At 39.1% G+C, this 10,389-nt stretch overlaps 1 protein-coding gene across 1 annotated transcript in view; it reads left to right on the top strand.

Annotated features, from left to right (window-relative positions):
• COL4A3BP (collagen type IV alpha 3 binding protein) overlaps positions 1-4,109 on the top strand; it is a 116,107-nt gene extending 111,998 nt beyond the window's left edge. Inside the window, exon 19 of the mRNA XM_023510862.1 lies at positions 1,029-4,109. The gene's annotated coding sequence lies outside the window, so the exon portion shown is untranslated. The remainder of the gene's footprint in view (positions 1-1,028) is intronic.
• Positions 4,110-10,389: the final 6,280 nt, after the last annotated feature.

Here is a 10,389-nt window from a genome sequence, read left to right as displayed (position 1 = left end):
TTTTTTTTTTTTTTGAGACAGTCTCACTATGTTGCCCTCAGTAGAGTGCGTGGCGTCACAGCTCACAGCAACCTCAAACTCCTGGGCTCAAGAGATCTTCTTGCCTCAGCCTCCCAAGTAGCTGAGACTATAGCTACTACTTTTTTGTTGCAGTTGTCATTGTTGTTTAGCTGACCTGGGCTGGGTTTGAACCCACTGCCTCCGTGTATGTGGCCAGCGCCCTACCCATTGAGCTACAGGCACCGCCAAAACAGCCAGAACTCTTAAACTCCTTTGACAAGAGGTCTGAGCATGTTTGTTTGTTAAATAAGGCAGACCCCTCTCTCATAGCTTGAATCAATTTTTTAAATTCTTGATAAATGGTATTGAATGGCATTTTTTAATTTAAGTCTAAGAAGAAGCCCATGCCAGTTTGTGGGGTAAAAATCCAGAGTCCTCTTATTGATTCCTTCTTTGCTTACCAGTAGTACATATAGCCCTTTTAAGTTTCTTCGAACTTTCAAAAGTTTTCTTATACCTTCCATTTCTTGCTGATAGGATAAGTTTCAGATTTGTGGGGGGTTTTGTTTTGATTTGTTAAGACAAAGTCTTACTCTGTCACCCTGGGTAGAGTACCATGGTGTCATAGCTCACAGCACTTTCAAATTCCTGTGCTCAAGAGATGATCTTGCCTCAGTTTCCTGAGTAACTGGGACAATAGGCACCCATCACAATGCCCAGCTATTTTAGAGACAGAGTATCGCTCTTGCTCAGACTAGTCTCAGACTCCTGAGCTCAAGCAATCCACCCTCCTCAGCCTTGCAGAGTGCTAGGATTATCAACGTGAGCCACCATGTCCTGCCCCAAGTTTCAGATTTGTAAGGTTAATTATGTTGCATTCATAAAGGTAAAAATCCTTAAAAGATAAATTTTAATAGAGATTGTGTGCATTCCATTTATTTGGAGGGTAGAAGGACTCTGTTCTGGTAGTCTTACAGGTGTTAGTAATACATAGCTATATTTTTACTTATTGGTTTTCTTTTCTGCAGTGACTGAAGCAAGGCTGTGTGATATTCCATGTTGGAGAAAAAAAATTGAATGCTCTCAGCTGGAACATAGGATCTATAGCCTTGTCTGTGGCCCAAGAACTTGACCTTGTGTAAAAAAAGTGAAGAAATATTGCGGTAGCAAAGCTGAAAATCTAACACTAGCTGTCTCCTGCTAGATCTCCTCGCTCAATGTATAACTATAAATACATGTAAAATTACATGTATATGGCTATATTTTTATTTGCTTGCTCCTAGAAGAGAGAAAAATCAATTTTGAATCACAATTAGGAATTGATGATTTAATTTTTGGAAACTTTTTCAAAATTTTTAGTTTAACATGGACCGGCCTAAGATCCTCAGTTGTATCAGGTTTTGTGCACAAAAGAAAAGCACAAATTGAACGCACATGGGTCATGTGCTTTCTGTGCACCAAAAATCTTGGATGAGGTTCTTTTTTCAGGCCTATATGTTGTCCAGAATTTTTTGATGTTTTTGCTTTGTATAATCATAGAATTCGCTGCTGCTGATTTCTGTAATTACTCATGTTGTCGTATGAGTGTCTCTTAATAACTGAGGGCTGTCAACCTGTGATTTTGCCTTTTCTATAGTCTTACTCCCATGAAGAACCTTAGTTCTGATGGAGAAAGAGTAAAAAGCTTTATTTCCCCCCACCCAGATACTTTTATATTTCTATTTACATTTTTCTGTTGTGTCCTGTGTGCTACAGATTTTTTCAGTTTATACAAACACAATTTGGTAATTCCTAAATTCGTTCTGCCTGCCTCCAAACAGAAACATCTGTACAAATGTTGTGGTTTTAGACTACTTTCTGGTAAAATGGATAGGCTAAAATGAGCTCACATTTTCCTGAAATTTCTGAGAGAATACACCATATTACTTGTTAAAGCAAGTCAGGCTGTTTGAGTTTGACATTTGCTTCAGTATTTCTAATATCTTGTAATGGATTTGTTTGTTAGTTCTTCTAGTTTGGGTCAGTTTAAAAGGTATGTTGCAAAATATACATAGAAAATGTAAGCAATGCTTCTATTTGCCTTTTAACAGAGACTTGAGCAGAACCGTAAAGGATCCCACATGAGTCAAACTGAAATGCTTTTGTTAGTTGCTATAAGAGCTAAAATGTAAAATGCCTTTTTCTGTTAGTCCTCTGTGAAAAATATTGAAGCATGGAATGGAGGCAAGGAATAGTATTCATTGAAGTCAAGGTGACTGCCCACTTCAAAATCTTCATTGTGTTTATGCACAAATATATTCATATAAATCAGAGGCATTTTGTAGATGCTTTGCTGACTTGTCCATCTCTGTAAAAACACAGAAACCAGACTCATTTTGTAAAGCAGAAGGTCATGTCATGTAGAACCTGTCCTGTATATATTCCATACACGGTAATGGAGTCTTGATGATAAATGCAAGGTGATAATTTAATGATGGGATTAGTTTGATCAATTAATATGCACAATCCTGGAAGTGAATTACTTGCATCAGATATAGTGATATTTATTATTCTGTACAGAGAGAAAAATACATATAAAACATATGCTTACGTTACGTGCACGCAGGTTTCATGCTCCATAAATCGTTTCTATTTTTTAATTTACTTTTCTTAAATGATGTGCATGGAATATGCCTTATTATAGAAAAATGCTGTTCATAATTTGACTACGTGGAAAAGTGCCTATATGGTGGTAATGCTAGTAAGGCAAATAAGACAAATTATCATATTGGTTTACTACATCACCAGTTAACATTTTATATTGTGATGTTTAAAAAAGAAAAGTTTATACCTCAAATGTGTATTTTATTTTACAATCAACTGTAGGGTTGGGGTTGGGATGGGAGAATAGTGGGGCTGGGGAGGGAAGATTTATTCACCATAGCCACTGACGGTAATCTTTAAAAAATTCTGTATACCCACCATAAATGTTTCTCTGTTTGCCATTTCTGGTAATTATCATGAACACAGATAATTAACTATTTCATAACTAAATTGGATAGCTTTATTTTACAAAGGTGTGGAAAGTTTACAAAGCAGTATCTAAATCTACTTATCTCGTTAGTTGCATTTGGACTAAATGTGATGATATACTTTTTCAATATATTCTGTAAATAAAATGATTACACTAAAAATATTTGTATTAAAAAAAGAAATGAAAAGATACATTTTACCTTTAGGTAATTGCACTGGTACTTCACTAGAGTTAACCCTGCCCAATCAGATTTAGAAATGAGTTGGGGGATATGGAAAGACTTCAGAAGGGGTCGGAATTTGGAGAGGTACTGGCCTAGTATACAATATTTAGACCCTCTAGAATTATCTTCACTTTGCAAATTCCTACATGCTGAATATTCATGTTTTTTCATCCACAGATATTTCTCTTTCCCAAGCTGAAAAGATGATGATTATTATTATTATTATTTTGCCCTTTTACTGTCTTTACTCAGTTACTCTTTTGGGCTGTATTGCAAACTTGAAAAATAATTGGTGATGTGGGGGTTTTGTCCCTGAGTGCCCACTATACAGGACAAGAGAGTGCAGTGTTTGAATTGGAATTCAGGACTCCTCTGATTTTGAGGTTGATGATGATTATTTAGCAGTTGGTCAGCCAGAACAAGGATGAGGAGGTCTATGAGGGAGACATAAGAAGATAAAATAAGGAAAAGGAGAAATGGGTTTCCCATTTTTCAGTTCCATCATCTAACTTATATACCTATCTGACATCAGTGTCATTTGTTAAGAAACTTTTAGTTGGGCTGAGCTGGTTCTTTTGTGAAATTGTGCTGGTTATCTTAAGCTTATCAGTTACTTGTCCAATTATACACTTTTCACCAGTATTTAGTCAAAGTTGTACAGATGTTGTATTTGGATCATTGTCATTGTTCATCTACAAACTCAAAACATAATCATTTTAAAGTACCTTGGGAGTGTGTAGAGTGTAACTATTCTATAATAGCTTTATGATCCTGATGATGTTTTTTAAAAATAAAGTTGGATCTTCCATGTTACAATCACAAAGTTAAAATCAGTATTTAAAGTGGAAAAGTATTAAAATATTATGGAGAAATGTGCTTGCTTTGGTTTGTTTTCCTTAACCTCAAGGTAATGCCCTACTCTGAGTAGTTAAAAACTTAAAATATTCCAATTCAGTGTTCTTCCCACTATAGCCCAGTGAAGGATGAAGACATAGATTGTTCATGAGTTGCAACCAAAATTCCTTTTAACAACATATAACAGGATGGAGTATATGAAGTACGTGGCATGTAATGAAAGTAAATGTTATGTGTGGTTTTTTCTTCATATGTATTATGTACATACATGTGTATAGCAGGCTCTAATTTCAAATGAATTTCTTACTGTCAGTCATGTCCAGAAATTATAAAAGATTTCTACAAAGTAAAGCCATATACAACTTGGGTAATTCTAAAATGGAAGCACAGTGCCAGTGATACATACACAATTTGTAATTCAATTGCATGCTCTTAACTCATTTGTTTATTTAAATAATATGGTCAGCTCCATTGTTGCCCTCAGGGAATATATGCCTTAGAACAGCCATAATATGGTAAGTGTGGATTTGCAGTTCACTCAATGGGTTCCTCCATGGTTGTATTGAAAGGCATAGAGCCTCTTTCTTTCCTAACTTTCAAAGGTATTTACCATACAAACAATAAGACCTGTAAACATAAGCCAACTGCTCAGTCCTGTGGGATGCTAGAAAGAAAACCAGCATGTTTTGGATTTATTGACAGAAATAGTATGTGGTCCTCACTCTTGGAGGAGGTTTCAAGAGCAATTTTAACTATATGCAGTTTTTGCTTTAGGCTTGACTTTGGAGTATAACCTGCAAGAGAGGCATAGGTCTAATTAGCAGTTTCAACTTGGGTTGCTTTGTATACTTTGAATAGCTTTCCACAGATACCAGAAAGTGAAGCTGCTTTCTTTGGCCTCTTCTCTTTTCCATAGACTTCTATGAGGTTAGTATCAGAACACATCTTAATTAAGATCTTGGAAGCAGGCTCGGCACCTGTGGCTCAAGCGGCTAAGTTGCCAGCCACATACACCTGAGTTGCAGGGCCAGTGAATCCAGCCCGGGCCTGCCAAACAACAATGACGGCTGCAACCAAAAAATAGCCAGGTGTTGTGTCAGGCACCTGTAGTCCCAGCTACTTGGGAGGTAGAGGCAGAAGACTCGCTTGAGCCCAGGAGTTGGAAGTTGCTGTGAGCTGAGATGCTACAGCACTCTACCCAGGGTCACAGCTTGAAGCTCTGTCTCAAAAAAAAGATCTCAGAAGCTATTAAAAGACACCCAACCAGAATTTTCTTACGACCCAGGCCTTATAATTCCTGTGGTGCTATATGAAGATACCTCCATGTGTCTGTACCAGGACTGTGCCTGTTTTTTTTTACTTTTCCCCACTCAACAACCCTATGAAGTGATAGTGGTGGTTGGTGGTATCACCCTTATTTTACATATGAGGAAACAAGTCAGACATACTGATTGATTCTTAAGTTTATGTTTTTCCCATTAAGCTCTACTTTTTAATGTATGTCTTTAATATCTAAAATATAGTGTATAGAGCCAACAGACAAGCACTTCTGGGGTATGGGTCTTCACAAAATCCCAAACACAGACACTCCTGACTTTCCATGGTTCAACTTGGGATTTTTCAACTTGATGATGTGCATTCAGCACACCTGGACTTACAGTGGGTCTATACTCAGATAAACCCGTCATAAGTTGAAAGTGCATTTTCTACTTAAAATTTTTCAGTTTACAGTGGGCTTATTGGTATGTAACTCTATCATAAACTGAAGAGTACTTGTAACTAAGTATATCTCATATAAAATCTCACCAGATATAAGAAGGTGGTCAATAAAAGATGAGACATGACCATCATTTGGTGCTTTGCCTTCCTGTCCCCCAGCTTAAGAGGATGAAATAGGGAACCAACTGTGTTGTTAGAAAACTGCTATGATCAAACCCCAAAAGGGTATTTTATCTCATTTTTTAACCCAAGGATGAACTCTAGTGTAACTATCACTGTCTTATGAGCTGCCTACCACAAAATCACTACTGGGGAAGCAAATAAGGCAAGCTTTGAGTTCACCCCAAGTCACTTTACTGTGTTCCTTAGAATTGAAAGAGTTGGGCAGTGCCTGTGGCTCAAGGAGTAGGGTGCTAGCCCCATATGCCAGAGGTGGTGGGTTCAAAACCAGCCCTGGCCAAAAAAAATTTGAAAGAGTGAAATGGTAGCTGGGTCCAGCAGCAGGGAATCGGTGTGCAGCAGTTCAATCAAGGTATAGTCCACATCAGACCATTTTGGCAATTGGGATAGATGACCAATTCCCCAGCACACTGCATGCAGGATTGGAGATACAGCAATGTACGGACTAGTTGGCCTTATTGTTTTTGTCATGATCGTGTTTTTTAAAAATGTATCCAAAATAAGAAATAGGGTTTGAGATCAGAAGCATTTGAATAAGGTACATTTTAGACTTAGCCACATTTGAGATGTACAAGTCTTGGTTCTCAATTGTGTTCTGAAAAGGTAAGTAGAATATAGGTTCTTGCTGTGTTTTTAACCTCTGCGTGTTGAGAGCATCAAATTACTCATTTTAATTGAGAACTGTAATTTATGGTCTGTCACTAATTTCATTGCTAGCCTCCAGTAAGTTTTATTGTTACTTCTAAGTGCATTTCCATGTTCCTGGTTACTATGTATTCAACGTAGTGGGAAAGAATGAGAAAAGCCAGAAGACTGAAGGTTTTCTGGCTCTCACTTGAACAGCTTTGATCTTGGAAAAATCATTTTAATGTGTCTATGTCTATTGTAATCACCCATTAATGATACAAAACCACCTACCAGGGCTACATCACAGCCTTGTTTGGAGAAGAGTGAGATAATGTATTTAAAAATACTTTGAAAACGTTAAAGAGTTATGCAAATGTAAGAAATTACTGAGGCAACCATATGCAGATATCTGGCAGGCACTGTTAGTTGAACGCTAGAGATGAGCGAGACGGAGTAATGGCAGAAGGCGCACACGCTTGGTGGCTTTGAACAGAACTATTAAGTTACTTCACTTTTCTGGGGTTTGCCTACCTCCAGGACTTGTCTGGTAAGGGAAAAGACTGGAGGGAGAGACAGTTGGTGACAAACCTTGACATCCATATAAAGAAATTGGATCTTCATTCTACCAGCAGTGGGAAAAACTGAAGGGCTTTTCTGAGCATTATTTTTGTATTCATCTGAGAAACATCCATGGGACGTGATGCCTAGTTTGTTTGGATATGGATACGTCAACTGTTAATAATTCCCATGCCATGCCACTGTCTGAAATGGAATGGGGAGACAATGGTAGTTCTGTGAACTGGAGAAATAGAAACGATAGTGCCTCCCAGCTGAATCTGTCCAGCAGTCACTCCCATATTCACAGAGCACTAGCTCAGTGAAGACTTCAGAGCTGCAGAATCAGTAGGGAAATGAGGCTTCTGATGTCCTTGCCTTTACTTTCTCCTTACATTCAATTCCTCCTGAAGTCTTATATGTCCTTCCTCTTGCTAAATATGTTTTAACGGCACCCTTATCTCCACAAGTGAGTCCACACTCCTTGACTTCAGTCTGTTATCCAAAACATCTCTTAGAAGTTTGGCTCTACATATCTGTCTCCCCAGCTTCACTCTGCTTGGGCCTCCCTACAGATAAATCATCACAGGCAGGTGAACTCACTCCTATGACTCTGCAATCCATGCTTACCAGCTAAGGACATGCAGGCTTTCCTGCCCTCAGGCGGCATCCAAAACATACTGCAAGGTCCCAACATCTGGCTTTGAATACACCAACCTCTCTCTGCTTCAGTTACATTGTGTGTACTTTCCTTTCCTATGTATCTGGGATGTACCCTCTGTGACACTGTGCATTGTATTAGCATAGCAGCTGTACTTACAAGCTGGGTTCTAGCTTAGTAGCTCAGCTGCCAATGTCACAGAACAAAGCCCCACCGAAAGTCAGCAGTTTCAATAGAACGTATGTTTGAGGTGACAAAAAAGCAGAGGGGAAAAATGGATAGGCTGTGAAAGGGAGCTGGAGGGGGAGAAGTTTTTTTAATTTCAATGGAAGGTCCATCCATATTGGAAAGAGAAGGGATAAATGGAGGAGAGGGTAATGTCCATTCCAAGGATATATTAAGCACAAAAGGATGCGATTCAGGAAGAACACCATTATCTTTTGCCATAGGAATTAACATTTACAAAGCCACGCTGAGTCGCCCAGCCACACTCAGAGGCAGATGAGTAAGGAAGCAAAAGCAGTGCAGCCACAGGGGGGTCTGGCTGCCAAAGAGTTAAGTATAGTTAGCTGTGCAGCAGCTGAGGAGGAATGATGAGAAAGAAAAATACAATGATCTGCTTTTTTTATTGAGACGGAGCTAGAGTGCAGAAAACATTCAGTGTGGTTCTGGAATCACGGGAGTGGGGGAGGAGCACCAAATCCAAAAAACATTTTCTGGTTGGTTATGACATCTCTCTTGGGTAATTCTAATTAAGTTTTTATTAACCAGCACTTGGTCTCCCCACAGGTGTTTTCCAACTTTGTACTTCTGAATAAACACTATTTTCCAATAGCTTTCATTCACAGCCCCACCAAACACCTCATACTGAATCCAACCTATTCCGGCAGCACCAGCACCTGTTTCGTTGTTAGCACTGCCTAAGTTCTAGCCTCACCCCAGACGAAGGCAATTGGAAATGGGGGCGAGGGGAGTGGGCCCAGCTCTGTTTTTAACTGGTCCTCCATGTGAGTCTGGGCACACTCAAGCTCAAGAACCATTGTATTAATAGCACTTGTACTAAAAGCACTCTAGCATTTGGCTTGCCTCCACTGTTACTGCAAGGCTCTCTTCTATTGGTCTGTTGTCAGGACACTTGACAAAAGTGTCCACACCTCCCTCTGCAGCTCTCAAAGGTGGTCAGGAAGCGAAAACATGGGGGGAGAGGTAGGTAGGGGGGTATGATGGAAGTACACCACAATGAAAGAAGGAAATCTGTTAAACATTAAACCATTTGCCATCTTCTCTTAGCTAATGAAAGCAAAGTTCATTAATAAATTCTAGCCTTGTCTAACACAGGAGCATAGTTTGAGAAATGCTGGTCTTGAAAAAAGTCTCCACAATGAACTTGATACTCGTAGAGTTCTCCTTCCTCCACACAGGAGATTAGTACGGATGTGTGTTGCTGTGGTCCCCCTGGTCTGCACTCATTGCATCCTGCAGTGCTAGATGTTCCCTTTGGATTTAATCCGATATCCTCTCCTAAGATGACCGAACATCCTTGTCTCGTCACGTGCATCTTACTGCTCAGCAAATTACCCAAGCAGAACATGAGCTTGAATATCTTTCACTGTCTTCTGTCCAACCTGCTCTGCTCTGGAGGGGGCTGACCATCACAGGCCATTTCAGGAGAAAAATTCAAACGGATTCTCTAGTATCTGCCCTTGGTCTATTGGCTCATAGACACCTCACCTTTTCACCTTTAACCACAGCAAAAGTAATAATCACATATACTTTTCTGAAAGCTCTTCTGAAGAGGCCACTCTCAGCTACACTAACCTGTACCAATTCTCCTCTCCAACTCAGCTGACACAGTTTAAATGCACACTTGCAATGGCCATTGGTTTTTGGCTGGCCAGTCTTTTCTCCCTCTTTCCCTTATATAGTCCTCCCACTCGGAATTCATAAGTAGTCTGGTTGAGATGATAAATCTGAACTCTCAAGCCCTAGGAGTACAAGAAAGATCATTTTTAATGTACAGACAACACTGGCCTGCCATCGATGTCATGGAGTTGGAGAATATGAAAAACGGTCATGCGACTCCTAGCATGAATTATAGATTACCACTCCAGCCAGATTTCACAAATTTTCAGGCCTTGGGCCTAAGGTTAATCCAGACAAAAAAAATAACTACTTAACACTTAACCAGTATTAACTTCCTTTTCATAATTTACTGAAACTAGAAAAAGGTACTCTGTATACAATTGTGTACTCTGTATACAATAAAATGTATACAATTTAGTTAATTGTACAAAACATTAATTTAGCAAGATAATATTGGTTTCAGTCATGGAAGTTAACATTCAACGTACTTTTCACTGCAACTTCCATGAAAAGCTCAGCGAACTGTCTCTGGCTGTAAAGTTATAACAAAAGCAACAAGCTTAGTGTACAACAGAAAAGGTTTATCTTCTACAATAGTACGGCAGACACAATCACTAAGAGGCTCTCCATGCTGCCACAGTTTTACTGGAATGTTTCTCAAGAGTCCATCTTCTACGTGAGACATCAGATTTC

Source organism: Otolemur garnettii, unplaced genomic scaffold, assembly GCF_000181295.1.
Source record: "Otolemur garnettii isolate 467f Iridium unplaced genomic scaffold, OtoGar3 scaffold00017, whole genome shotgun sequence".
Classification (NCBI taxonomy): domain Eukaryota; kingdom Metazoa; phylum Chordata; class Mammalia; order Primates; family Galagidae; genus Otolemur; species Otolemur garnettii.
The sequence above is the reverse complement of the archived record's forward strand: the minus strand, read 5'-3'. Positions and strand labels throughout refer to the sequence as shown.